The following is a 23,854-nucleotide window of genomic DNA, read 5'->3' on the forward strand; positions in this document are numbered from 1 at the left end:
ACACTCCTCCACCCTATTCTCATAACCTGATATAAATTGCACATCTTTGAATTATGGGAGGAAACTGGAGCACATAGAGGACCTAAGCAGAGGAGAAATTGCAAACTCCACACAGACAGTTGCCCAAGGTCGGAATTGAACCCGGGTCCCTGGCGTTGTGAGGCGGCTGTGCTAATCATTGTGCCACCTGATGAAACATTAGTTGAGAACAAGGTTCATTGTCCAAATGCTTGAGCCAATTCCTGCCCACGTACAGGAATACTGCACACCAAACAGCCTAAGTTTATTCGGTTTTGCGAATAGTTAGACAGCAATTACACACAGCATTCAATTTGCTAAAACCACCAAAGACAAAATAAATTGTCGAGGAAAAAGAAACAGGATCAGGTCATATGGCGGGAGAACAAAGTGAAACGTGTTTTCCACCATGGTCAATAGGTTCTGATAAGGAATTGTAGTACAAGTGAAACGTGGATGCCTGCCACCAGGACTGGTCTCCTGTACCATACAAACTCGATACAATACGATATGGAGGAGCCGTGTGGATCAACTTTTGCTGACAAGAACCAATCTGCCAGAGATTGACAGAGAGTCCAAATCAAGATGTGCCAAGCAATGACTTGCACCTTCCCGAGAACTTGACACTAATCAAACCAATTGGGCAAAGCAGTACCTCAGTTGAAAACCAGACTCCGGTTAAGATGACCACAGATGATGTCCAAACCAAGTCAAAGACACCATGGATTGCAGTAAGTACTAAAAGGCAGACACACCTGAGGTTCTCCGACAATCACACCGAGAACAACGGACTCCAAAGTATCTAACGTATTGACTGTTGTTGGTTGATTGTTAATGCTACACTGTTCATTGTGTCAGGAATTTTAGATTTAAAATGGAAGGAAAATATTGTGTATTCTTATATGTCTAATGTTTTCTCACAAGCAGTTTTGCAGTGGAACAAGGATGCTTTAAGAGAGACCAATGGTCGCTTTCGCAGGCAAATGGAAAGTATAACATAGCAGCCTGTGGTGTTAACAGCTTCTAAATAAAGCACTTTGATTGTTTGAACCTCTGAGGCCTGCAGATTTAATTTTGAAACCATCACACTGGCTAGTCCTGTTAGAATTTTGTCGGTTTCTATGAGATGCCTCCCCTGTTGGTCGTTCTGGGTGAGTGTGCTTATCACTCACTTGGCTCTGTTTCTCGTTCTAAGCTTTGGAGTCGCCAGGTGCCGTTAAGACACCGCCACAAGTTTCAAGGTGAAGTTCAAAGCAATAAACCGTACACCAATTAGTAAGTCCAAACAATTAGAGTTTATTATAACACAATTATAATAACTACCCATGCACACGCTAAAGAATTAAACTTAATCCTACCGCTAAACAACTAATACTTATCTCGAAGGAACTGCGAGGTCAGGGAACAAGGCCTCTTGCTCTGCTACTGCTCTGCAGACTTCGGATTGCTTATCAGTTGCCAAGGGTGTCAGGAGTGCCTAGGCCTGGTAGCGGTCGTTGTCTTTTAGGCACTTGTTGGTGGCTGCTGCTCGACGGCTGTAGAAGACAGGGGCCCGGAGACAGGAGACTGAACCATGTGTGGGACCTTTCTTTTATAGGTCCCAGGGGGTCCGCGCCCCTTTGGGCGGACTCCCTTACCTGCTTGGAATTGATTGGGTCTCTTCCCAATCGATATGTTTTGAACCCCCCAATCATAGGGCAGTTCCTTGGTTTCTGGGCGGTTCTTGGGACCTTTTGTGTTGGGCTTCTCTGGCGCCACTGGGTCTGGCCTTCCATAGAATGTATCGATTTGTTCTTAATTTGTGTCCATTGTATCTGGGACTCGCCCGGTATTGCCTCATTAGTATGTTAATGCGTTTTCTTTCACAGTGCTGTCTGGTCTCTGCAGCAGCAGAAACCGGTTTCTGCAGTCGTCCCAATACATAATTACCTTGCAAGCTGCTTGCTTTTCAACATGTCCATTTTCCCTGCATTCTTTGCAATCCTCCATTTTGTGGCCACCCCAGGTGGCTACACTCTTTCCCCCCCCCCCCCCCCCCCCAATTCTTCTAATGTCCACCGTCACCATCTCTCCCTGTATGTCAGTCACGCCATTCCAGGAATCACTCTGGTAAACTTTCGCTCCACTCCCTCCACAGCAAGAACATCCTTCCTCAGATAACGAGACCAAAACTGCACACAATGGGCGAAATTCTCCGACCCCCAGCAGGGTCGGGGAATCGCCTGGGGCCGCCGAAAATCCCGCCCCCGCCGTGGCAGAGATTCTCCGCCACCCAGGAAGTGGCGGTGGCGCGAATCTCGCCACTCCGATTGGCGAGGCCCCTGCGGTGATTCTCCGGCCCGAATGGGCCGAAGTCCCGCCGCTGGGAGGCCTCTCCCACTGCCGAGGTTTGAACCACCTCTGATGGCGGGATCAGCGGCGTGAGCGGGCCCCGGGGTTCTGGCGGGGGGCGATCGAACCCTGGGGGGTGCCCCCACGGTGGCCTGGCACGCGATCGGGGGCCCCCGCTCAGACTCCGGGCCAGTGCCGTGGGGGCACTCTTTCTCCTTCCACGGCCTCCGCCATGGCGGAAGCGGAAGAGAAACCCACATCGCGCATGCGCCGGTGTTGACATCAGCGGCAGCTGGCCGCTGACGTCACTGCCGGCGCATGCGCCGACCGGCGAAAGCCTTTCGGCCAGCCCCGCTGTCAGGGGCGCCGATTTTTTGCGCCAGTCTTCTGGTGCCAACCGCTCCGGCGCGGGGCTGGCCCCCAAAGGTGGGGAGAATTCCCCACCTTTGGGGAGGCCCGACCCCTGAGTGGTTGGCGCCACTCACCTACGCCGGGACCCTCCGCCATGCCGGGTAGGGGAGAATCCAGCCCCATATTCCAGGTGTGGTCTCACCAAAGCCCTGTATAACTGCAACAAGGCATCCCTGCTCCTGTACTTGCATCCTCTCGCTAGGAAGGGCAACATGCTGTTTGCCTTTACTACTTGCTGTACCTTCATGTTTACCTTCAGCGATTAAAGTACAAGGACACCAGGTCTCATTGCCATTTTCCTCCTCTCCATCTATAGCCTTTCAGATAATCTTCTTTTTTGTTTTTCCCACCAAAGAGGATAACCTCACATCTATCCATATTATACAGCTTCTGCCATGTATTTTCCCATTCACTAAACTTATCTAAATCACACTGAAACATCTCTGCATCCTCCTTACAGCTCTGCTTTGTGTCATCTGCGATATTACATTGAATTCCCTCATCTAAATTTTTTTAAAGTGTTGGTCGCAGTCCGTGAGTTTGTCGCACGCCGGCAGGTGTCGGGAGATTGCCAGGTCGATTGGTCGCGGCATTCCCACGGTGACGCGCCGGCATTTTTATTCAGAATGGCAGTCGCTGCTGCTTTTTAAATGAGAAGAAAAGGGCTGTGCGCAGTCCTCGGCCATAAGTGGCAGCAGTGAGCAGATCAGTGCGCTGCACATACACTTGGTGTACATGCTTTTGATGATAAATCACAGAGGAGAACTTCTTGCATTTTTTAGCTGCTGCCAAGTAAGGCAAGAGGACTGTGAAGATGAATTGTTTTCTTACAGGTAAGAGACAGCCATAGACACCAATAGGCAATATGCTTATTGGATAGGATCTCACAACTGATTCTGATGGAGAGAGTTGCTTTTGAGAGTCCAGGGCAGGACAGAGCAGTGCCAATGTTAGCTTTGTACAGAGCTCGGGGCCTCTGGTTAACAGCCTACAAAGAAGAAACTTAACTCAGGAAAAGGTGATTTTGTGGTTTACGGTTTTGTTAATTGTGCCAATGTAGATAAGGAAGCAAAGCCCCCGTGTCTTATATGCAGGGAAGTACTGGCAAATGAGACGAGAAGTTTCAGATTTTGGAAGAGAAGTGGTGGGTGAAGAACTCCTTTTGAGGTCAAAACCTCAGAGTCAGTTATCAACTCGCAGCTGACTCCAAATGAAAAGACTATGCTGTTGTACCTGACCTGTGAACTGGCTGAAGCCTGCACCTGATTTGCGCATTACCCTCTCCTGTTAACCTGATTGGAGTGAGATTGTGAGGACCGAACACGCTCCCCTTTTCATTAAAGGTAAGCAAATGTAATGTGGGCTGTGATTCCCTAAGGTCGATCGATTGGCAAAACTGGGTCCAGGGAAAAGAAAGTTTGGAAAACACTGATCTAAATCATTAATATGCATTGTGAATAGCTGGGGTCCTAGGACTGATCCCTATGGTACCCTACTAGTCACTGCCTGTCAATTTGAAAAATACATGTTTATTCCTACTTTGTTTCTTGCCTGAAAACCGGTTTTCTCTCCATCTTAATGCACTATCCCCAAACTCATGCTAATCTCTTGGGTGGGACCTTGTCACAAGTCTTCAACTCTACAAAATGCATTCTCTTAAGAATTTCAGTAGTTTTGTCAAGCATGATTTCCCTTTGTAAATCCATGCTGACTCTATATCCTGCTACTGTTGTCGATGTGCTCTGCTGTTACCTCTTTCATCATGGACCTCAGTACCTGGTAGAAATCCTGAGATAGCTATCTTTGAGGTCTTAATTTTCAACTTCTGTCCTAACTCCTTATATTCTGCCTTTACAACCTCCACCTTTTTAAATTTACCTATGTTGTTTGTACCAATGTGTACCATGACAACTGACTGTTCACGACCCCCCCCCCCCCCCCCCCCCCTTCAGAATATCCTGTAGCAGCACTGAAACATATTTGACCCTAATGAGTGCCAGGGAGGCAACATATCATCTTGGAGTTTTGTTTGCGGCCACAGAAATGCCCATCTTTTCCCCATACAATTGAATCCCCTATAACTATTGCACTCCCACATTTACTCCTCTCCCAGGCAGCAGAGCCAACCATGGTGCAACAAATTTGACTGCCACTGCTTTTCCCTGAGAGGCCAATCCTTCCAACCGTATCTATCTTGCAGGGGAATGACCACAGGAGATTCCTGCACTGCCTGCCTAGTCCTGTTGCTCTGCCTAGTGGTTACCCATTCCCTTCCTGCCTCCAGCTGCGATGGCCGGGCCACTTTGTCTGCGTGCCTGACAAAAGGCTCCCGAAACAAGTCCTCACTCTGAGCTCCGCATTGGCAAACTATCACTAGGAGGGCACAGTAAGAAGTTTTACAACACCAGGTTAAAGTCCAACAGGTTTGTTTCAAACACTAGCTTTCGGAGCACTGCTCCTTCCTCAGGTGAATGAAGAGGTATGTTCCAGAAACATATATATAGGCAAATTCAAAGATGCCAGACAATGCTTAGAATGCGAGCATTTGCAGGTAATTAAGTCTTTACAGATCCAGAGATAGGGGTAACCCCAGGTTAAAGAGGTGTGAATTGTCTCAAGCCAGGACAGTTGGTAGGATTTCGCAAACCCAGGCCAGATGGTGGGGGATGAATGTAATGCGACATGAATCCCAGATTCCGGTTGAGGCCGTACTTATGTGTGCGGAACTTGGCTATTAGTTCCTGCTCGCCGATTCTGCGCGCCCTGAAGGCCGCCTTGGAGAACTCTTACCCGGAGATCAGAGGCTGAATGCCCTTGACAGCTGAAGTGTTCCCCGACTGGAAGGGAACATTCCTGCCTGGTGATTGTCGCGCAAGGAGGGCAGAGGAAACGTTACTCTCTGAAACCTCCCTAAATAAATGCAACATCCCCATCAGCATGTGGGAATCGCTTGTTTAGAGAGTACAAACTGGAGAAGAAGCATCCGCAAAGGCACCAATTACCTTGAGCGTCTTAGGGTGAAGCACGAAGAAGGAGAGTTCAGAATCTAGAGTGTTTCATCCACCCACCTGCCAAACGTGTGGCAGAGTCTGCGGATCCAGGATTGGACTATTCAGTCACCGTTGAACCCACTGCGGATGCTTAGGGACTGCCCAAGAGTGGGGTCATAGCCTGCGATGTGACCACCTCTTTATACCTGTTACCCATGATACTCTCCGCCCCGTGGATACACCACAGTATCTCCAGCAGTCGCCATAGCTCCAATTCCTGAACTTCCAGGGGCTGCAGCTGGAGACATTTGCTGCATACATACTGGGCCCAGGCACCGGAAAAGTTCCCGGCTTCCCAGGTAGAGCAGGAGGAGCACAGCATGGCTTTGAGCTCCCCTGCCACGACATACCCCTTTAACTAAACTTTTGCAAGATGCATAAAATCAAACAAAATCAATTACTCTCGGGGCCCTTCTTCCTGGTCCTCATTACTACAGAATATAGCCCGTACAAACTATAAACCACAAAATAAATACCTTGCCATCTGTAAGTGATAAAAGTATGAAATACTTACCCAACTGTACTCACCAAATTATACTGATCCAATCAGCTGCTTCCACCCTGCAGCGCTTTTGAAACCTGTCACCTCTAGCTCTAAATTGCAAGCTGGTGCTCTGATTTCTCCCTTCATTCCCACGCTGTTTGCAATCTCCTCTTGCACTTTTCTCTGTGTTGATGATTGTCTGTCCCGGTGTCGTCCTCCTCTCATTCTCCTTGAGGGAGACATTTCTTTGGAATGTGTACAGGTAGTTATAACTTGTTACCACATGAAATGGTGGAGGTAAATGCTTAGGTGATTTCAAAAGAAAACTAGATGAGTACGTGAGAAAAGAGGGAATTGAAATATGTGCTGAAAGGCTGCGATAAGATTGATAAAATTAGAGGGGATTTGAGTAGGGTATCACTGCCAGGATAAATTTGATGGGCTATATGACCCATTTTTTTTACTGTATATTCTATTATATGAATTTATAAAGCCTGATACTCCAATGAAAATATGGGTTTAATTGTGCTTGATGGGCCAGCATTTTGACAGATTAATAGTGAGGCTAAAGATGCTCGCCATTAATTAATGTATGAATAGTACAGTGACATAAGGCCAGGGACATGCAGTATCTGAAAGTCGCTGTCCAAGTTGCACTGCTCAGCCAGTAACCTTGAGAAAACAGCATTTTGTCCCTTCTACTTTTCATATGTATTCAGAATTTTAAAAACTCTACACGCTCATAGGTACTTGCCATACTTTTCACTAATTTATCCCAGTGCGTTTCCACTTCCCTCTCCAAATCCACACTCCCACTCCCCAAGAGAGGCAATAAACGGAGAACTCTAAACAATTAAGGAAACTTGTTAACAATTCTACCAAAATACTATTTTATCATTTGATCATTCTGTGTGTAAAATAACTTGTTTTGTACTCTTTAAGTAAGCTATGTGTACATGTCAAAGGGCGTTTGTCAACCATGGACCTACTTCCCCCAAACTATCCAAATCCATTTATAATCTCTTTGAAGATCCTACTCAATTTAGTATCATTCACAGATTAAATAAATTGTGCTATCTGTGCCCTGCTCTAGGTTATATTAAGCAGGAGGGGGATCGAGCACAGGACCAAGGAACATCCCCCTAGTGGCCAGATCCATTGGGAAGTTATCCATTTGTGATTTGTCTTGACACTACAGGATTTAGGATTCATGTAGAGCTCTGAATGTGGTGCTCAAAACAAAATTTCACTGAGATCAGCCCAGTACTGAGGGAGTGCTGTATTGTCAGGTGCCGCCTTTTAGATGAAACATTAAATTGAGATCCCATCTACTCACCTGGGTGGATGTAAAAGATCCCATGACACTATTTCAAATATCACTTAAAAAAAAAAGCAATGGAATTTTCATTATCATATTGTTATGTGGAAAATGGCCACTCTGACTCCTGTATTATAACAGCGACTACACTTCAACGGCACTCATTGGCTGCAAAGTGCTTTGAAGCAGCCATTGGTTGTACAAGTCGCGATATAACTGCAAGTCCTGGCAGTACTGATCCATCAAACTGTTTTATTATTTGTAATTAAACTTGCTGGTAGTCTGTTGAATTTGCTTAAAGACTGCTTCTTGCCACTTCTGTAACAGTCCTTGCCTCTACTTTGAATTCTAGCTTCTCCCAAACTAAAAACCTCATCCATGCTTTTGCCACCTCCAGACTCCATTGCTCCAGAGCTCTTCCTGCTGTCCTTCCATTGTCCTGCCTCCATAAATTGTAGTATATCCAAAACATAGCTGCTTGTTTCCTGTCCTACACTATGCCATGGTCACACTTCCATATTGCCTATCTTCCCTTTGCCTCAAAATATTTAAATTAAAATCTTCAGATCTGTCCACTGCCTCACTCTCCACTACTCCTGCAACCTCCAATGCCTTTTCAGTTCTTTGACTTGGGTCTCTTGTGCACATCCAAAGCTTTGACAAGAGTCATTGGACTCAAAACATTAGCTCTTTTCTTTCCTTACAGATGCTGCCAGACCTGCTGAGATTTTCCAGCATTTTCTCTTTCTTTTCAGACCAGCATTCGCAGTAATTTGTTTTTATCCATCCTTTTCAGTCATTGGTGGCAAAACCTTCAGTCATCTTGGCAGTCACCTAGTTCCTGGATGAAATGAAATGAAAATCGCGTATTGTCACATGTAGGTATCAAATGAAGTTACTGTGGAAAGCCCCTATAGTCGCGACATTCTGGCGCCTGTTTGGGGAGGCTGGTACAGGAATTGAACCCGCACTGCTGGCCTTGGTCTGCTTTACATGCCAGCTATTTAGCCCACTGCTGAATGGAAATCGTTCCCTCATCCCCTCCGTGCCTCTATTTCTTTGCCTTTTCAAAACCCACACAAAATCCAACTTAACCACCTTCTACAATTTGGCATCCGCTTCTCCAGTTTCTCTGCAAACCTCATTCAAACATTAAAGAAGCTGAAGCAACAATTCTTTAAATAACAGGAAACTTGGATACAAATGTGGCTGGGATTCTTTTCTCATTTTTAAGTGCAATTTAAATTACCATTTTTTTTGCCAAATTGCATAAAACTGCAAGCAAAAAAAAATTGAAATCTACCTTTGAATAATTTGCAGTACCCATCTCTCAAAATATGTCCCTTTATAATTGACCTTTGAACATCCATTATTCTATGGTCTTAAAAGAAGAAGAAATAGTTTAATTATTGTAAGAGAATGCCATAAAAGTATTTTATGTACTTTTATTGAAGGATTCTTTCACTTGAATCTGCATTTGAAGTTCATGGGACAGCACAAGGAATGGAGAGTTTTCTGAGGTATGAGGGAGGTTAAATATAGGAAAGGGAGAGGCCATGGAGGGATGTAAACACAAAGATCAAAATTTAAAAAATCACGGTGGCAAGCACTGCTGCCTCACAGCTCCCGGGACCCAGGTTCAATTCCGGTTGACTGTGCGGAGATTCCACTTTCTCCCCGTGTCTGCGTGGGTTTCCTCCCACAGTCCAAAGATGTACAGGTTAGGTGAATTGGCCATGATAAATTGCCCCTTAGTGTCCAAAGGTTGGATGGGGTTACTGGGTTACGGGGGTGGGATGGAGACATGAGGTGCTCTTTCCAAGGGCTGGTGAAGGCTCGATGGGCTGAATGGCCTCCTTCTGCACTGTAGGGGTTCTGTGGTGGACCAGGAGCGGGTGTGAGTCAGGAAGCCAGCTAACAGCTTAGTCAATTTTCAACTGAATTATTTTTTTTAAAAAGCAAGGACATTTGCATATCCTGTTGGTAACATGGTACATTTTTTCTCTTTGCAAGAAGATATAAAAAATCTATGGGAAACAACCAAAGAAATTCAAGAACGAGTAACTCCCCATTGACAGCTGAAATGAATGGAACTGAGAAAATCCAAAGATGCGCATTAAAAATTCAGTGCTAATTTTATTTTAAATTATTTTTTCACTTATTAATATTCTGCACTGCTGCAAGTGCCACAGGTTATGTTGTCACCACTGTGGGCGGTTACCCGATGAAGGGTAATCAATGACATTCCACCTGGGGACTATTGCAAACAGGTTTCATCCACAACAGGCACCATATGGTTCAGGCAGTTGGCATAGGACTGAAGTTCATAAGTCAGTCATTGAAATTATTATCAGTTGTTTTTCTGACATTCTCTGCTTTATTTACAATCCCAGCATCTTTTCTGACAAACTGAATTGCGAATCTCTTATTCCGCCTATCATACAATCTCTACTTCCTCCTCAATAACGTCATCCACCTCTGCCCTCCTACCTCTATCCATCTGCCACTGAAAGCCATCCGTACCTTGTCACCTCCAGAATCAACTAGCCAATGTTTTCCTGGATGTCCTCCCATTTCTCCATTATTCTTGTTCTGGGACACAGTGTGATAGATGTCAGCAGCTCCTTTGTGCCTCACGCCAGTGATGATTTATCATCTGTGAACTTGGGCTAATATTGTCAGCCTGTTTGAATGTGGAAACATTATAATCACATGTAATCTTCCCCTTACCTACACGTATACATATTCAGTCAGTTTATGAGAGAGTAATCAGGATGAAGAGGAACAGCAGTGCCTAATTTTGGCCCTCATTCTCTGTCAAACCAGGGAGTTAACAATTGTTAAGTGTTGTACTTGGGAGTTGCCTGTTCTGGTTTAGCTCACTCAGCTAAATCGCTGGCTTTTAAAGCAGACCAAGCAGGCCAGCAGCATGGTTCGATTCCCGTACCAGCCTCCCCGGACAGGCGCCGGAATGTGGCGACTAGGGGCTTTTCACAGTAACTTCATTGCAGCCTACTCGTGACAATAAGCGATTTTCATTTCATTTCATTTTCACATTGGGCGGTGCTTTTACTCACTGAACCATTGCGATGTTATTGAAACAAAAATAAAATTGATTGCTTTAATCCGTTTGTTTTCATGGATAAACGGAAACACTGCTCAGCAATCGTGTATAATACTAACACTAGTCATAAGACTTTGATCTTTGGGAATCTTTTGTTTTTGACTATAACCGAGACTACATTTGCTGATTGAATATGGTGTTTGTTCTCTTTATATAGTTAGGGGTCTTATTTATCGCTATAGGATGTTAATTAAGACAGGGCACATTGGAGCAATTGTCCACGGCGTTCCCGTGATGGTCCCGATTGGAGGAGAAGTGGCCAATGGCCGCTACCGGCATTTCTATTCAGAATGGTGGCTGCTGCTGCTGTTTAAGAAGGAAAGGAGGCTGTGTGCAATCTACTGACTAGATGCGGGAGCAGTATGCACCCTGCACATATACTTGACGTCAAGCGCCCTTAATATTCGGTGCCAAATCATGGAGGAGAGCTTCTTCCATTTTCTAGCTGTTGGCAAGCAAGGCAAGAGGACTGTGACGATGAATCATTTTCTTCCAAGGAAGAGATGGCTAGACACACAAATAGGCAGTGTACCTACTGCCCAGGATCTCACAACTGAATCTGCTGGCGAGAGCTGTTCAGGAGAGTCCAAGGCAAGACAGAACAATGCTTGTATTATCTCTGTGCAGAGCTCCAGAGGCTCTGGTTAACAACCTACAAGGGAAAAGCTTAACTCAGGAACAAAACAAAATAAAGATGATTTCTAAAGGTATGGTTTTGTCAGTTGTGCCAATGCAAATAAGGATGCAAAGCCCATGTGTGCTGTATGTAGGGAAGTACTGGAAAATGAGAGGAAAAGTTTCAGATTTTGAAAGAGAAGTGATGGGTGAAAAATTCCTTTTGAGGTCGAGACCCCAGAGTCGGTCGTTAACTTACAGCTGACTTCAAATGAAAAAATTACATTGCTGAACCTGACCTGTGATAGCACATTAAAAACACACCAAAAGCCCTTGAAGCTGTCAGCATTCTGGAATAGCATCGCCAGGAGTATCCAGTGCTGAGTAAAACAAGTATTTTGTTGCTATTGCCCTTCATGATAACCTACGTGTGTGAGGTTGGTTTTTCCGTTGAAGACAGAAGAAAGGAACTGGCTGAACTCTGCACCTGAGATGCGCATTACCCTCTCCTCTTGTGAACCTGATTGGACTGTTCAGTCCTTGCTAGTGTTGAGTGGTAAACATGGTGCACTGTTTAAGGTTTATACTTCAGTTGCATTGATTTTAAAAGGTTTTAAAGGTTTTTAAAGGTTTCATGAGCCATTGCACTTGGCTAGAATTAACGGTGACCTATAGTTGAAAGGCCGTAACAGTTAACGTTGATTTTATATGAACAAATGATTATAATAGAAGTTGACAACTAGAATGTGAAGCATGATTATACTGTAGGATAATTGCTGCTGCAACTTTCCCATTGATGAATTGTGAAGGAGCTTAGAGTAAATGATGCAGTAAATGACAGCGGCATTTTCTGAGCGTTGGATCAAAGTATAAATAGATTTAATTATATAGTGCAAACAACTGTCAAATTATGAAATTGTACTTTGCATTGCAATATGTCGTTCATATTAACTGGTTATGAGTCAACAGCACATAGCTATATCAGTCAGTGCTAATTGTAATTATTTTTGATGAAAATGTTGAATTAGATTCTCAAATCAAATTTTCAGCTGGAAGTAAATTTTAAAATGCTAAGCCCAAGTTGGGAATGGGTGGTGGGAAGCCGCCATATTAAACAGCCCGTGTCTGCCATACAAACTATATTCCATTGACTGACTTGAAATGGGATAGAATTGAATTTGCTGATTTATTTTGACTGGAATGCTGTGTAATCTTGTGGGAAGGTAGTAAATGTAATGACATTTCTTTTGAGTATAAAGGCAACCAAGATGCCTCATTCTTTTAAGTTTATTAATGTTTTTGTTCAAATCTTTGCTGAGCCATAAAATAAAGAAACGTTCCGACATTTCATACTTCCCATTTTGTCGGTGCCAGTATAACCAGTTGTTGAAAGCCAGGTGATGTTGGTACTAGCTCGTGTATGGAAGTCACCCACGATGATAAATGTCTGCATTCCATGAGATTTAGAAAGAAAATCCTGAAGATAACTGTACATCTGTTTATCTTATCACTGTTCTCAAAACAGAATGTAATTGATGGAATATGCTGATACATCAAAGATTTTTTTCAAGTTCCCTGGCATAAGTTACATTGATTATTTTGTTTTCTTTGATATATAAATCCTTTCATATTAGTTTTATGGTGCCAATCAGCAGCTTTCACTAACTTCTGTTCACACAGTCACACTCCCGGGCTGCTATATGTTTTACCGCAGTGTGTTTAATATGTGCCAAATATCCTGAAATTGATAGTATTGTAGTCTCTCTCCAGAAATGCTTTGATCCTCTCTTCCTGGTGAGTCTGAGAACAGGAGTTAGACTGAATTTTCTGCGCCAGCAGTGCATGAAACATTTGGGGCTAGATTTTTGCTATCGAGGCAGGTGGGAAATTTCCTGACTTGGCAACCCCCGTGCTCCCCAGTTTAATATTACCACATCATACAACTTTCACAGCTGCCTGATAGATTCAGGCCTGCGAGCCCAAGAAGCAGATTTGAGATGACCACAAAGGTGGCCAAGTGTCGAAGTGGGCTGGTTAGAAGGCCAGCTTTGGTTCTCTGGACTCAACTGTGATAAAAGCAATTGGGCCCTCCTAGTTTTCACCCCTCACATGCCCTCTCCATGTCAACTCACGCAATATCCAGCATGGCCAGATCTCCGGACTTGTGTGGAAATAAAATAAACTTCTTACTATCGAATTAAAAGGATATATCCAATTAAAGTGGTTTCTCTCTGATATAAACTTCACACCCCATATCAAAAATGACTAATCTTTTACTACTCTTGTCAAACTGTGAACTTGGAATTCCCTGTTATGATAAATGTAGTTTTTGAAACTTGGCCAAATTTGCACGATGAAGTAATTTTATTAATGAAATGTTGTCAACTACTGCATGCAATGCTACAGCATCTGGCCTGCCAATCAAAGCAATTCGGCAGAGGTTTTTAACAAGTACTGACAATGATGGCCTGTTTGTTTTTAATAGTTTGAGCGTGGGAGATATTTCATAGAATCCCTACAGTGCAGAAGGAGGTCATTTAGCCCATCAATTTTGCACCGACCCTCCAAAAGGGCACCCTACCTAGGACCACTTTCCCCCACCCTATCCCCGTAACCTCATAACCTTACATAATCTGCACGTCTTTCGGACATCTTAGATAAATGGACCTTATCCACCCTTTGAGTTTATACATCTACCGCATTAATTTATGACTGCCCCATGCAACATGGTTCAGTTTAAACTCAACATGGAATTCAAATAACATCACTGAGTTTGGGTTATCCTTGTATGCATCACGTCTTACCACCTTTCACTTACTGGCAAAAATGGGATCTGTTGGAAATGGGGTCAGAACCTCAGCATCCGGGACTACTGACCATTTTTAAAGATCGGTAGAGTCGTCCGGACTCTGTAAACCTAGCTCTAGGTCTCTTTTTCTTTAGCACCAAATCTTTGAAGGGTGTATACTGGTGAGGGTACCAGTTTTATGGCTAAAATACTTAGTTTAATACCGCCATGACTGTCACATCCAACTTATCTTGTTTTTGTTTAATGCTGACAAATATCCAGCAAAGTAAGGAATGCATACAGTGTTTGCATTGACATGTGGGTCAATCAGTATTGTGAGGCAATGTTAACTTGTCTCTTCTTTCCTCTGGTGTTTGATCAGTCAAATATTTCCAGAAATTTCTGCATTTGTTTCGCATTTCCAGCATGTGTTTTTATTTAGTTTCTTTCCTTTGTGTCTTTGACATTAAAAAAAAGTACAAATTATCTTAGGAACAACAGTTCTACGTATTTAATGCAGTCAGTGCAATTCTTATTTGTGGTGATTTATTTCTGTGTCTGCACTATTGGGACTATTGTTATTGCCAAAGTGTGAGTCTCATTTAAAGTCTTAATATTCTCATCACTTCACCAATCACAGTGACCTTTATGCATTTCACCTTCCTACTCGAACAGCTTGTCTCCAGTTAACTGTGCACTCTTGCTCTATATCCTAGTTCCCATCATTGTTTCTGTTCTCCATAGGAGTGCTGTGCCCTTGGTCTTGAGATTGATTTCAAAAGGTTGCTACTTCCTTCTCTTAGCCTCAGCGCTGTTCGATCATTTGCAAAAGCAAAACTCATGTTTGCTTTAGATGCAACATCTTCCAAATTATTCAGAAGAAGTCAATTGCCTCTACTTTCAGATCTTAAATTGATGTATTTCACAATGTTTCATTTTCATAACTGGACATGTTTTGTAACATGGTTTGTGAAAAATAAGCATGTGCTGAAATACATATGCATTCAACTTGCAGGGTTTCTAGTCTAGCACTGGTGCACCAATTTAAGTGTACTACATGGAAAATAAAAACTTATGGCTAATATAGTGAAAGCATGAAATGTATATTCTCATTCAAAATTTTAAAGATTCTTTGACTTGTGCAAGATTTGGTCTAGAGCCCCATATTGTGTGCTATGTCTCTGTCCATGCATTTTACCTTTTAATTTAATCTGGCCATGTACATGGTGATCTGAAGATCTGATTATTTTCCATTTTTCCAAGCTGATGGTAGAATATGGATGGAAAGGTGATCTGAAGAAGTACTTGTTTTGTTAAACCAAAAAAGACAGTGGCTAGACTCACAGCAGCTTGGCCCCAGAGTAGTCAGAATAGTTATTAACAGGGAGATTCCACAAGTAATGCTGAGGGAATTATTCTAGTTCTAACAATGGTCTTTATTTGTGGTGCTTAGCATGGTAAGAGTAAAGATACAAAAAGATGGTGACTTCTCCATAAACTTATTAAGTTGGGAACTAATTTATTCTTACAGTGTAAAAACTCTGGAATGTTATAACTTGGGTCAGTAGTTGTCTTTGGTCCTTGTGTATGGTTATTTAAAATACACTGGAAAGCAGACCACCTTCCACTGTTCAACTAGATTGCTTCTAGCAGCTGGGCCAGCTGAATGTTAAAACTTAAAATAAGAAATAGGAGAAGTAAGCCATTTGGCCCTTTTGAGCATGCTCTCCCATTTATTACAATCATGGCTGATCTCCCTCAACTCCATTTATCTGTGCTATTCGCATATCCCTCACTCCTCGTAGTATCCGAGAAAATCTATTGGTCTCTTTCTCAAATATACTCAATGACTCATCTATCTTCAACCCCTGGGCTCGAGAATATCAAAAATTCACAACCTCTTGCGTGAAGAAAGTTACCCTCTTTTCAGTCCTAAATGCCACAATTCTGAGACAGTGACCCCTAATTCTAGATGCCACGGCCAGGGATAATATCTTTCCAGCATCTGGGAAATAGACCCTGTCTGCTTAGTTTCTCCTCACAGGATAATTCCCTATTCCAGGAGTCAGCTTAGCAAACTATCATTGCAATCCCTCTCAGGCATGTATGGGCAGCATGATGGCGCAGTGGTTAGCACCGCTGCCTCACAGCTGCAGGGTCCCGGGTTCAATTCCGGCCTCAGGTGTGTGGCGTTTGCACTTTCTCCCTGTGACTGCGTGGGTTTCCTCCGGGTGCTCCGGTTTCCGCCCACAGTCCAATAATGTGCAGGTCAGGTGGTTTGGCTTTGCTAAATTGCCCCTTAATGTCCAAAATGTTAGGTTAGGTTGGGTTACGGGGGATAGAGTGGAGGCGTGGGCTTAAGTAGGGTGCTCTTTTCAAGGGCTGACTAGATGGGCCAAGTGACCTTTTTGCACTGTAAATTCTATGATTCTGTGTACTTCCTTGGTTAAGGTGACCAAAACTGCACACAATACTATTTTCCCATGGCTTGCTATAACTTTATTAGTTTTCTGTTCTTCATGTGCCAGGTCCCTCTGAATACCCGCATTTACCAGTTCCTCACCATCAATGTTCCCTTTATGCTAACCCAAAAGTTTTGTATCGGCTGTTCACAAATTGGGCCCTATTAGATTCATGCACATACGTTGCCATACAATAAAAAGGAAGTTCTGCACTATTATTTTTGCAAACCATTTAGAAGATGTGTAAATGCAGTACGGAGAATACCACTTCAACTTTTCAGTCATCCGGTAAAAATCTGTTTAAAGGGCAGCACGGTGGCCTAGTGGTTAGCACAACCGCCTCACGGCGCTGAGGTCCCAGGTTCGATCCCGGCTCTGGGTCACTGTCCGTGTGGAGTTTGCACATTCTCCCCGTGTCTGCGTGGGTTTCGCCCCCACAACCTAAAAAATGTGCAGAGTAGGTGGATTGGCCACGCTAAATTGCCCCTTAATTGGAAAAAGTAATTGGGTAATCTAAATTTAAAAAAAAAAAAAAAATCTGTTTAAAACTTTTGTCTCTTGAAGTTAATTTTCTCTAATGTTTTAAAATTTGCAGGATATACTGCAGACAATTCACATGAGCTGAGCTGAGTAGCAATGCAGAGCATTTCTCCCTTTTCCATTTTAAACTGTCAGCAAAATGTTTCTTTCTCTTGTTTCCATTGATAGCTCTCCAACTTCGAAAAATGTGACCTGCTTGAAAACTTCCCCTAACAATAGCTTGGACTTTTGGAAAAATAGAGTACCATTGCATCCAGATGAGGCCTGTTGCGCTATATAATATGCAGGAATAGGGCATTATGTGTTCAGGCACATAAGAGGCATTGTGGCCTGCTTAGACCCAGACAATCCTGATTCTAGTAACATACTGGCCTTTCTAGAGATGCTGGAAATAGATATCTGGCACTAGAGCTGAACAGAATATCGAATCGTTGTCTGGGAAACACAGTATTACAGTTCCTTCAAAGAGGATTGCCAGGCCTAGAACTGAGGCTCATCAATGGATGAGTTTCTTTGCCATGATGATCAGGGAGCTGTGAAGATTCTGATTTCTGTTGCAAGAAGCTGTATTTTTAACCTTTGATAACTGTTCAACAGATTGAATACACTGTCCATAAGCAAACTGACCTTGGATGCCACAGTACTTGGCATCATGGTTTCTCAGCTCCCAGGTTCTGTCGTGGTTTTTTTGTCCATTTAGATTTTCATGTTTTCCATTGTTTTGACTCTTGCCTTCCAAGAGCTTTTTTTTAGTAATTAGTATCCAGTATAACTTTGCTGGTTATCAATTGACAAGTTAGCATTTTTGAAGATATTAAATAATGCAAGCCAATATGGAAATAATTGAAAAGTTTTCCTTACTTTGCGAAAACCTAGAGGAGAATCCAACTTTTTGTGGAATCTTAATGCTTAGGAAGGAATAACTGTAGATCTTATTTCCATCCATCAAAGGATGGTTCAGTATAGGATCAAAACCGTGACTTGCTTAGTAAAATTAAGTTTTCCACAGATAACATCTCACTTCATCTCTCCCCTTTTACTTTGCGACCTTGTGTGATCTAACATTCCTGACTTGGAAAACTACCACATTTGTGGATTTGTTCTTAGCTGGAAAAGTTGGAATAACTTGATTTAGTTACTGGCCTGTAATGACTTTCTGACATAATGCAGAGCGGACACTTGTGTTCTAAGCAAAATTTACATTTAGCACAAAAACCATGTTCAGTCCTTACACCTGAACGACAAAACCAAACTACAAAACCAAGTGAAATTTAGTGAACCGTTCATATTCTGAATAAGACATTGGGCCTGTGGAATGTGTCAGTTGTTGCCTCTCTTCAAATCTGCAAACATAGAACTAGAACATAGAACACTACAGCGCAGTACGGGCCCTTCGGCCCTCGATGTTGCGCCGACCTGTGAAACCATCTGAAGCCTATCTGACCTACACTATTCCATTTTCATCCATATGTCTATCCAGTGACCACTTAAATGCCCTTAAAGTTGGCGAGTCTACAGGGAGGGCGTTCCACACCCCTACTACTCTCTGAGTAAAGAAACTGCCTCTGATATCTGTCCTATATCTATCATCCCTCAATTTAAAGCTATGTCCCCTCGTGTTGGTCATCACCATCCGAGGAAAAAGACTCTCACTGTCCAGCCTATCTAACCCTCTGACTATCTTATATGTCTCTATTAAGTCACCTCTCAGCCTTCTCCTCTCTAACGAAAACAACCTCAATTCCCTGAGCCTTTCCTCGTAAGACCTTTCCTCCATACCAGGCACCATCCTAGTAAATCTCCTCTGAGCCCTTTCCAAAGCTTCCACATCCTTCCTATAATGTGGTGACCAGAACTGCACGCAGTACTCCAGGTGCGGCCGCACAAACTTTAGACCTTTGTTTCTAAAATGAGCACAAAAAGTGTTTCTGAAATGAGCATGAAAAGTAATAGTTTTGCATTCACCAGTGAGTTCAAACTGTACTCCAGAAATCTGAACACTTAATCTAGGTTGATGCTTCAGTGCTGCATTGTCAGCACATAAGGGTAGCATCTCATTACAACAGTGCTTCCCTGTCAGAAGTGCTATTGTTTGATGAAACATTATGCCAAGGCCCTGTCTGTCCCCTTGGTGACGTAAAGCATAGCTTGGCACTATTCAGAGCAGGGGAGTTCTTCTGTTTTGGTCGATATCTATCCCTCAACCAACATCACTTAAAAAATCAGATTATCAGATCATTATATTGCTAATAATGGACAATCCTGGGGCATGACCAAGAGAAGCCCTGATAAGATAATATAGTGGGACTTCTTAATTTTTTAGGGGGAGTATTAAAAATAGCAAACTGTTCTTTTGTACTGTAACTTGACTCTAAAGGAAGCAAGTAAAAGATTGAATCTTTAATTTAAAAATTCAGTTTCAGTAAATAGTTAATTTTAGTTCATAGAATTTACAGTCCTAGAATATACAGTGCAGAAAGAGGTCATTTGGCCCATCAAGTCTGCGTCAGCCCTTGGAAAGAACACCCTACCCAAGGCCACACTTCCATCCTATCCCTGTAACCCAGTAACCCCCCCCCCCCCCTAACCTTTTTTGGACACTAAGGGCAATTTAGTATGGCCAATCCACCTAACCTGTACATCTTTGAACTGTGGGAGGTAACCAGGCCACAGACCCGCAGACACTGGGCGAACGTGCAGACTCCGCACAGACAGTGACTCAAGCCGGGAATCGAACCTTGGACCCTGGAGCTGTGAAGCAACTGTGCTAACCACTGTGCTGCAGTACCCCCTAATGGTATCTGACTTGCCAAGCACTTTCTCATGTAACTGGGCAGCCATTTCTCTTGTGTTAAAGTACAGTGTTCTTGTGTATAAATGCTACATACAACAGCATATCTGTCTGATGAAATAAATTTATTTTCTGTGGTTTTGTTAGTTTTTTGTTTGGGGTCAGTGAAATACTTCTTTATTCTTCTGAATGGCTGTTATCCAGCTGTTTGGCTTATAGCATTAGTACCCATTGCAAATTGCAGTTTTTGCTGTAAAAGTATTATTTCTATTAAAAATCAATTCAAAATTGGAAACTTTGTTAATGAGGCAAACCTTTCCCCATCCATCAAAATAAATTTATTTCTAAATGTTCAATATGTAATCCTGTAATATATGATGGATCTTGGTGGAGTTGCTAATTAAGTTTTTATTTTCTCCTTTCCTTCTGAGCCACCCACTCGATCGGTGGAAAACAAAAGAGATGAGAAAAGGAATATTTAGAAAATGAAAATGTCAAACATTTGCACTAAAGTATGAACTAGTGTTCTCTTGCTATTTTAAATACATGACAAGGTGTTAAACAGTTTTGAACCCCGTGAAGATTTAATAATGTTCTTTTGTATTTTAAAGAAAGCCATTGTTCAGTGATGCGCCTTGACGAGGTAGAGAAGGATCAAAGGTTTCCTAGCAACAAACGTTAGGTGCAATGTAAAATTAGATTGCATTAGCAATGTTTGTTCGTAACATAAGAGCTGTACAGCAGTAAGGATGATAAATGCAGTGCGAGGAATTAATAGAGCTAAAATGTCAGAATTCATCTTTCTTTGACAACAGAACAAAGGTTGCGTCCAAGAGCTGATGTTTAATATTCACCAAGTCTTAAAATCAGCTTTTTTGCTTTGATTTATCGAGAGTAAATATGAACATCAGATAGGAGCTTTCAGAATTTTGTGTAAAGTCATGTGGATAATCAATATACAAAGTGAACATGGAATTATTGGCTCTCTAAACTTTAACACAGCAGCCCTGGTTATCAAAACCAAATGGTCAACCTCTGCAATCTTTAAGATTGACACATAGCCAGCGCCACAGCATTGTGGTCCCTCTGTTTAATGTGCCATAAATTGTGCTTTTACAAATGTGTGATGCTCAGTGGGTAAATGTACAATTCTATCTAGGGGTAGCTCTGAACGAGTGCAGATTGGAAAGTCCATGATGTGGTCCCTGCCTCTCCTGACAGTGGGGGTAAGTAGGTGGCAATTGTACCTGAGTTTGTGGATATCCAAAGATCGCTAAAGAGATCACGTGCAGCCTATTCTCTGTATTGGAATAATGACGCCCGTTTTAAATGAGCACCTTTGGAAACAACACTGACTGCATCAGGAATAATGCTTTGGTACTTGGCCTAATGCTTACCATATTCAACGTGACACTGCAGTTTCTGCCATCCCTTCAGGACACCTCAATTGGCTAACGCATTCTGGTTCGAGTTGGAAAAATATTAGGTGGGATTTCCAAACGTGATTGGCCCCTTTGAAAAGTGCGTATGTGTGAATATTGTGAAGGACAGCATTGAACTTGGCTGACATTCTGTGTTTGAATAGGCTGCTGCCATTCATTACCACTGTTAGCTCAGATCGAATGCTTGAATGAAGCAACCAGTAAAAGTTAGCAAGTGGACAGACCTTCAAATGTCTTTTGTGTTGCTGTAAATTCTTTCTGGCAAAAAAAAACCCAACGTTTCACTGCTTTAAAGAAATAGTAGCTAGAAAGCTCATAAAATAACTAAAATCTGAATGCAAAAATAATGAACTGAAAATGTTTGACTCTCTAAATCCTATGTAGTAATCAAAAGGAGTTGAATGTGAGGAAGTATCTGATGAGTCGTTTACAGGAGCCAGGGGACAAGAGCTTGTGGAAAGCTGTCTGTCACTTTGTTTAACAGCTGAAGCGAGATAGCTACGTTCCTTTCTGAAAAAAGCTTAACCAGCCGCAGAAGAAGTTAGCAACGCAAAGACCAGTGTCCTACCAGCTTTATCAGTGAGACCATGCAAATCGTTGAACAATTTACACTTGCACTTAAGATGCTTGCTATGCATAGTAAGTTTTATCTTAATTATTTTCAGCCAAGTTCTCTGCAGTATCCGAGGTACCTGAAGCTCCTTGGGAAATTGTGTTACAGGCACTGTATAAATGTCGCCTTTCTTCAGTTTTCAATAAATACTATTAGTAATGTGAATCATTGGTATTTAAATTGAAAATTTTTCAACAGCATAATTTGTACAACATAAAATGATTGGAACTGGGGGAAAAAATGTAGAGAGCACTTGAGAGATTCACAGTCACCTCTCCAAAACAGCTGCCATCGCACATCAAAGAGCAAGTGGACAAGGCTTTTTGCTTGTTCAGGCAGTGGTTTGTCGATCTCTGACAAGGCCAAAAATAGAAGCCTGGTCTTGTATACAGATACTATGTTTCTAAGTTCCAAGAAACCCTCATAAATAAACCACGTCTAAAAAGACTGTTAAATATGTTTGTGGTTGTAGATTATTTACAGTAAGAAGTCTTACAACACCAGGTTAAAGTCCAACAGGTTTGTTTCAAACACGAGCTTTCGGAGCACGGCTCCTTCTTCAGGTGAATGGAAAGGCTTGTTCCAGAAATGTTTATATAGACACAGTCAGAGATGCCCCGGAATGCGAGCACCTGCAGGCAATCAAATCATCAAAGATGCAGAGAGAGAGGTAACTCCAGGTTAAAGAGGTGTGAATTGTCCCAAGCCAGTTCAGTCGGTAGGCCTCTGCAAGTCCAGGCTTGTTGGTGGGGGCCGAATGTAATGCGACATGAATCCCAGATCCCGGTTGAGTCCGCATTCATGCGTGCGGAACTTAGCTATAAGTTTTTGCTCAGCAATTTTGCGTTGTCGCGTCTCCTGAAGGCCTCCTTGTAGAATGCTGACCCGGAGATCAGAGGCTGAATGTCCTTGACTGCTGAAGTGTTCCCCAACTGGAAGGGAACAGTCCTGCCTGTTGATAGTCGCACGATGCCCGTTTATTTGTTGTCGCAGTGTCTGCATGGTCTCGCCAATGTACCACGCTTCGGGACATCCTTTCCTGCAGCGTATGAGGTAGACTACATTGGTCGAGTCGCACGAGTATGCGCCGCGTACCTGGTGGGTGGTGTTTCCACGTGTAATGGTGGTGTCCATGTCGATGATCTGGCATGTCTTGCAGAGATTACCCTGGCAGGGTTTTGTGGTGTTGTGGTTGCTGTTCTGAAGGCTGGGTAATTTGCTGCAAACAATGGTTTGTTTGAGGTTGCGCGGTTGTTTGAAGGCCAGTAGTGGGGGTGTGGGGATGACCTTGGCAAGATGTCCATCCTCGCTGATGATGTGTTGGAGGCTGCGAAGAAGATGTCGTAGTTTCTCCGCCCCAGGAAAGTACTGGACGACGAAGGGTACTCTGTCAGTGGTGTCCCGTGTTTGTCTTCTGAGGAGGTCGGTACGGTTTTTTGCTGTGGCGCGGTGGAACTGTCGATCAATGAGTCGAGCACCATATCCCGTTCGTACGAGGGCATCTTTCAGCATCTGTAGGTGTCTGTTGCGCTCCTCCTTGTCTGAGCAGATCCTGTGTATACGGAGGGCTTGTCCATAGGGGATGGCTTCTTTAATGTGTTTCGGGTGAAAGCTGGAGAAGTGGAGCATCGTGAGATTATCTGTGGGCTTGCGGTAAAGCGAGGTGCTGAGGTGACCGTCCTTGATGGAGACGAGTGTGTCCAAGAATGGAACTGAATTTGGAGAATAGTCCATGGTGAGTTTGATGGTGGGATGGAACTTATTGATGTCATCGTGTAGTCGTTTCAGTGATGTCTCGCCGTGGGTCCAAAGGAACAAAATGTCATCGATGTATCTGGTGTATAGCATCGGTTGAAAGTCCTGTGTG

The 23,854-nt window shown here is 43.1% G+C and overlaps 1 protein-coding gene across 5 annotated transcripts in view; it reads left to right on the forward strand.

The window, feature by feature from the left end:
* Nucleotides 1–23,854, forward strand: part of sema4d (sema domain, immunoglobulin domain (Ig), transmembrane domain (TM) and short cytoplasmic domain, (semaphorin) 4D) — a 277,830-nt gene that overhangs the window by 89,498 nt on the left and 164,478 nt on the right. For 2 of the 5 annotated variants that reach the window (XM_038804752.1, XM_038804753.1), the window contains one exon: nucleotides 21,092–21,158. The exons of the other annotated variants lie outside the window; for them this stretch is intronic. The gene's annotated coding sequence lies outside the window, so the exon portion shown is untranslated. The remainder of the gene's footprint in view (nucleotides 1–21,091; nucleotides 21,159–23,854) is intronic. 5 annotated transcript variants of the gene reach the window in all.

Source organism: Scyliorhinus canicula, chromosome 8 (assembly GCF_902713615.1).
Source record: "Scyliorhinus canicula chromosome 8, sScyCan1.1, whole genome shotgun sequence".
Lineage (NCBI taxonomy): Eukaryota > Metazoa > Chordata > Chondrichthyes > Carcharhiniformes > Scyliorhinidae > Scyliorhinus > Scyliorhinus canicula.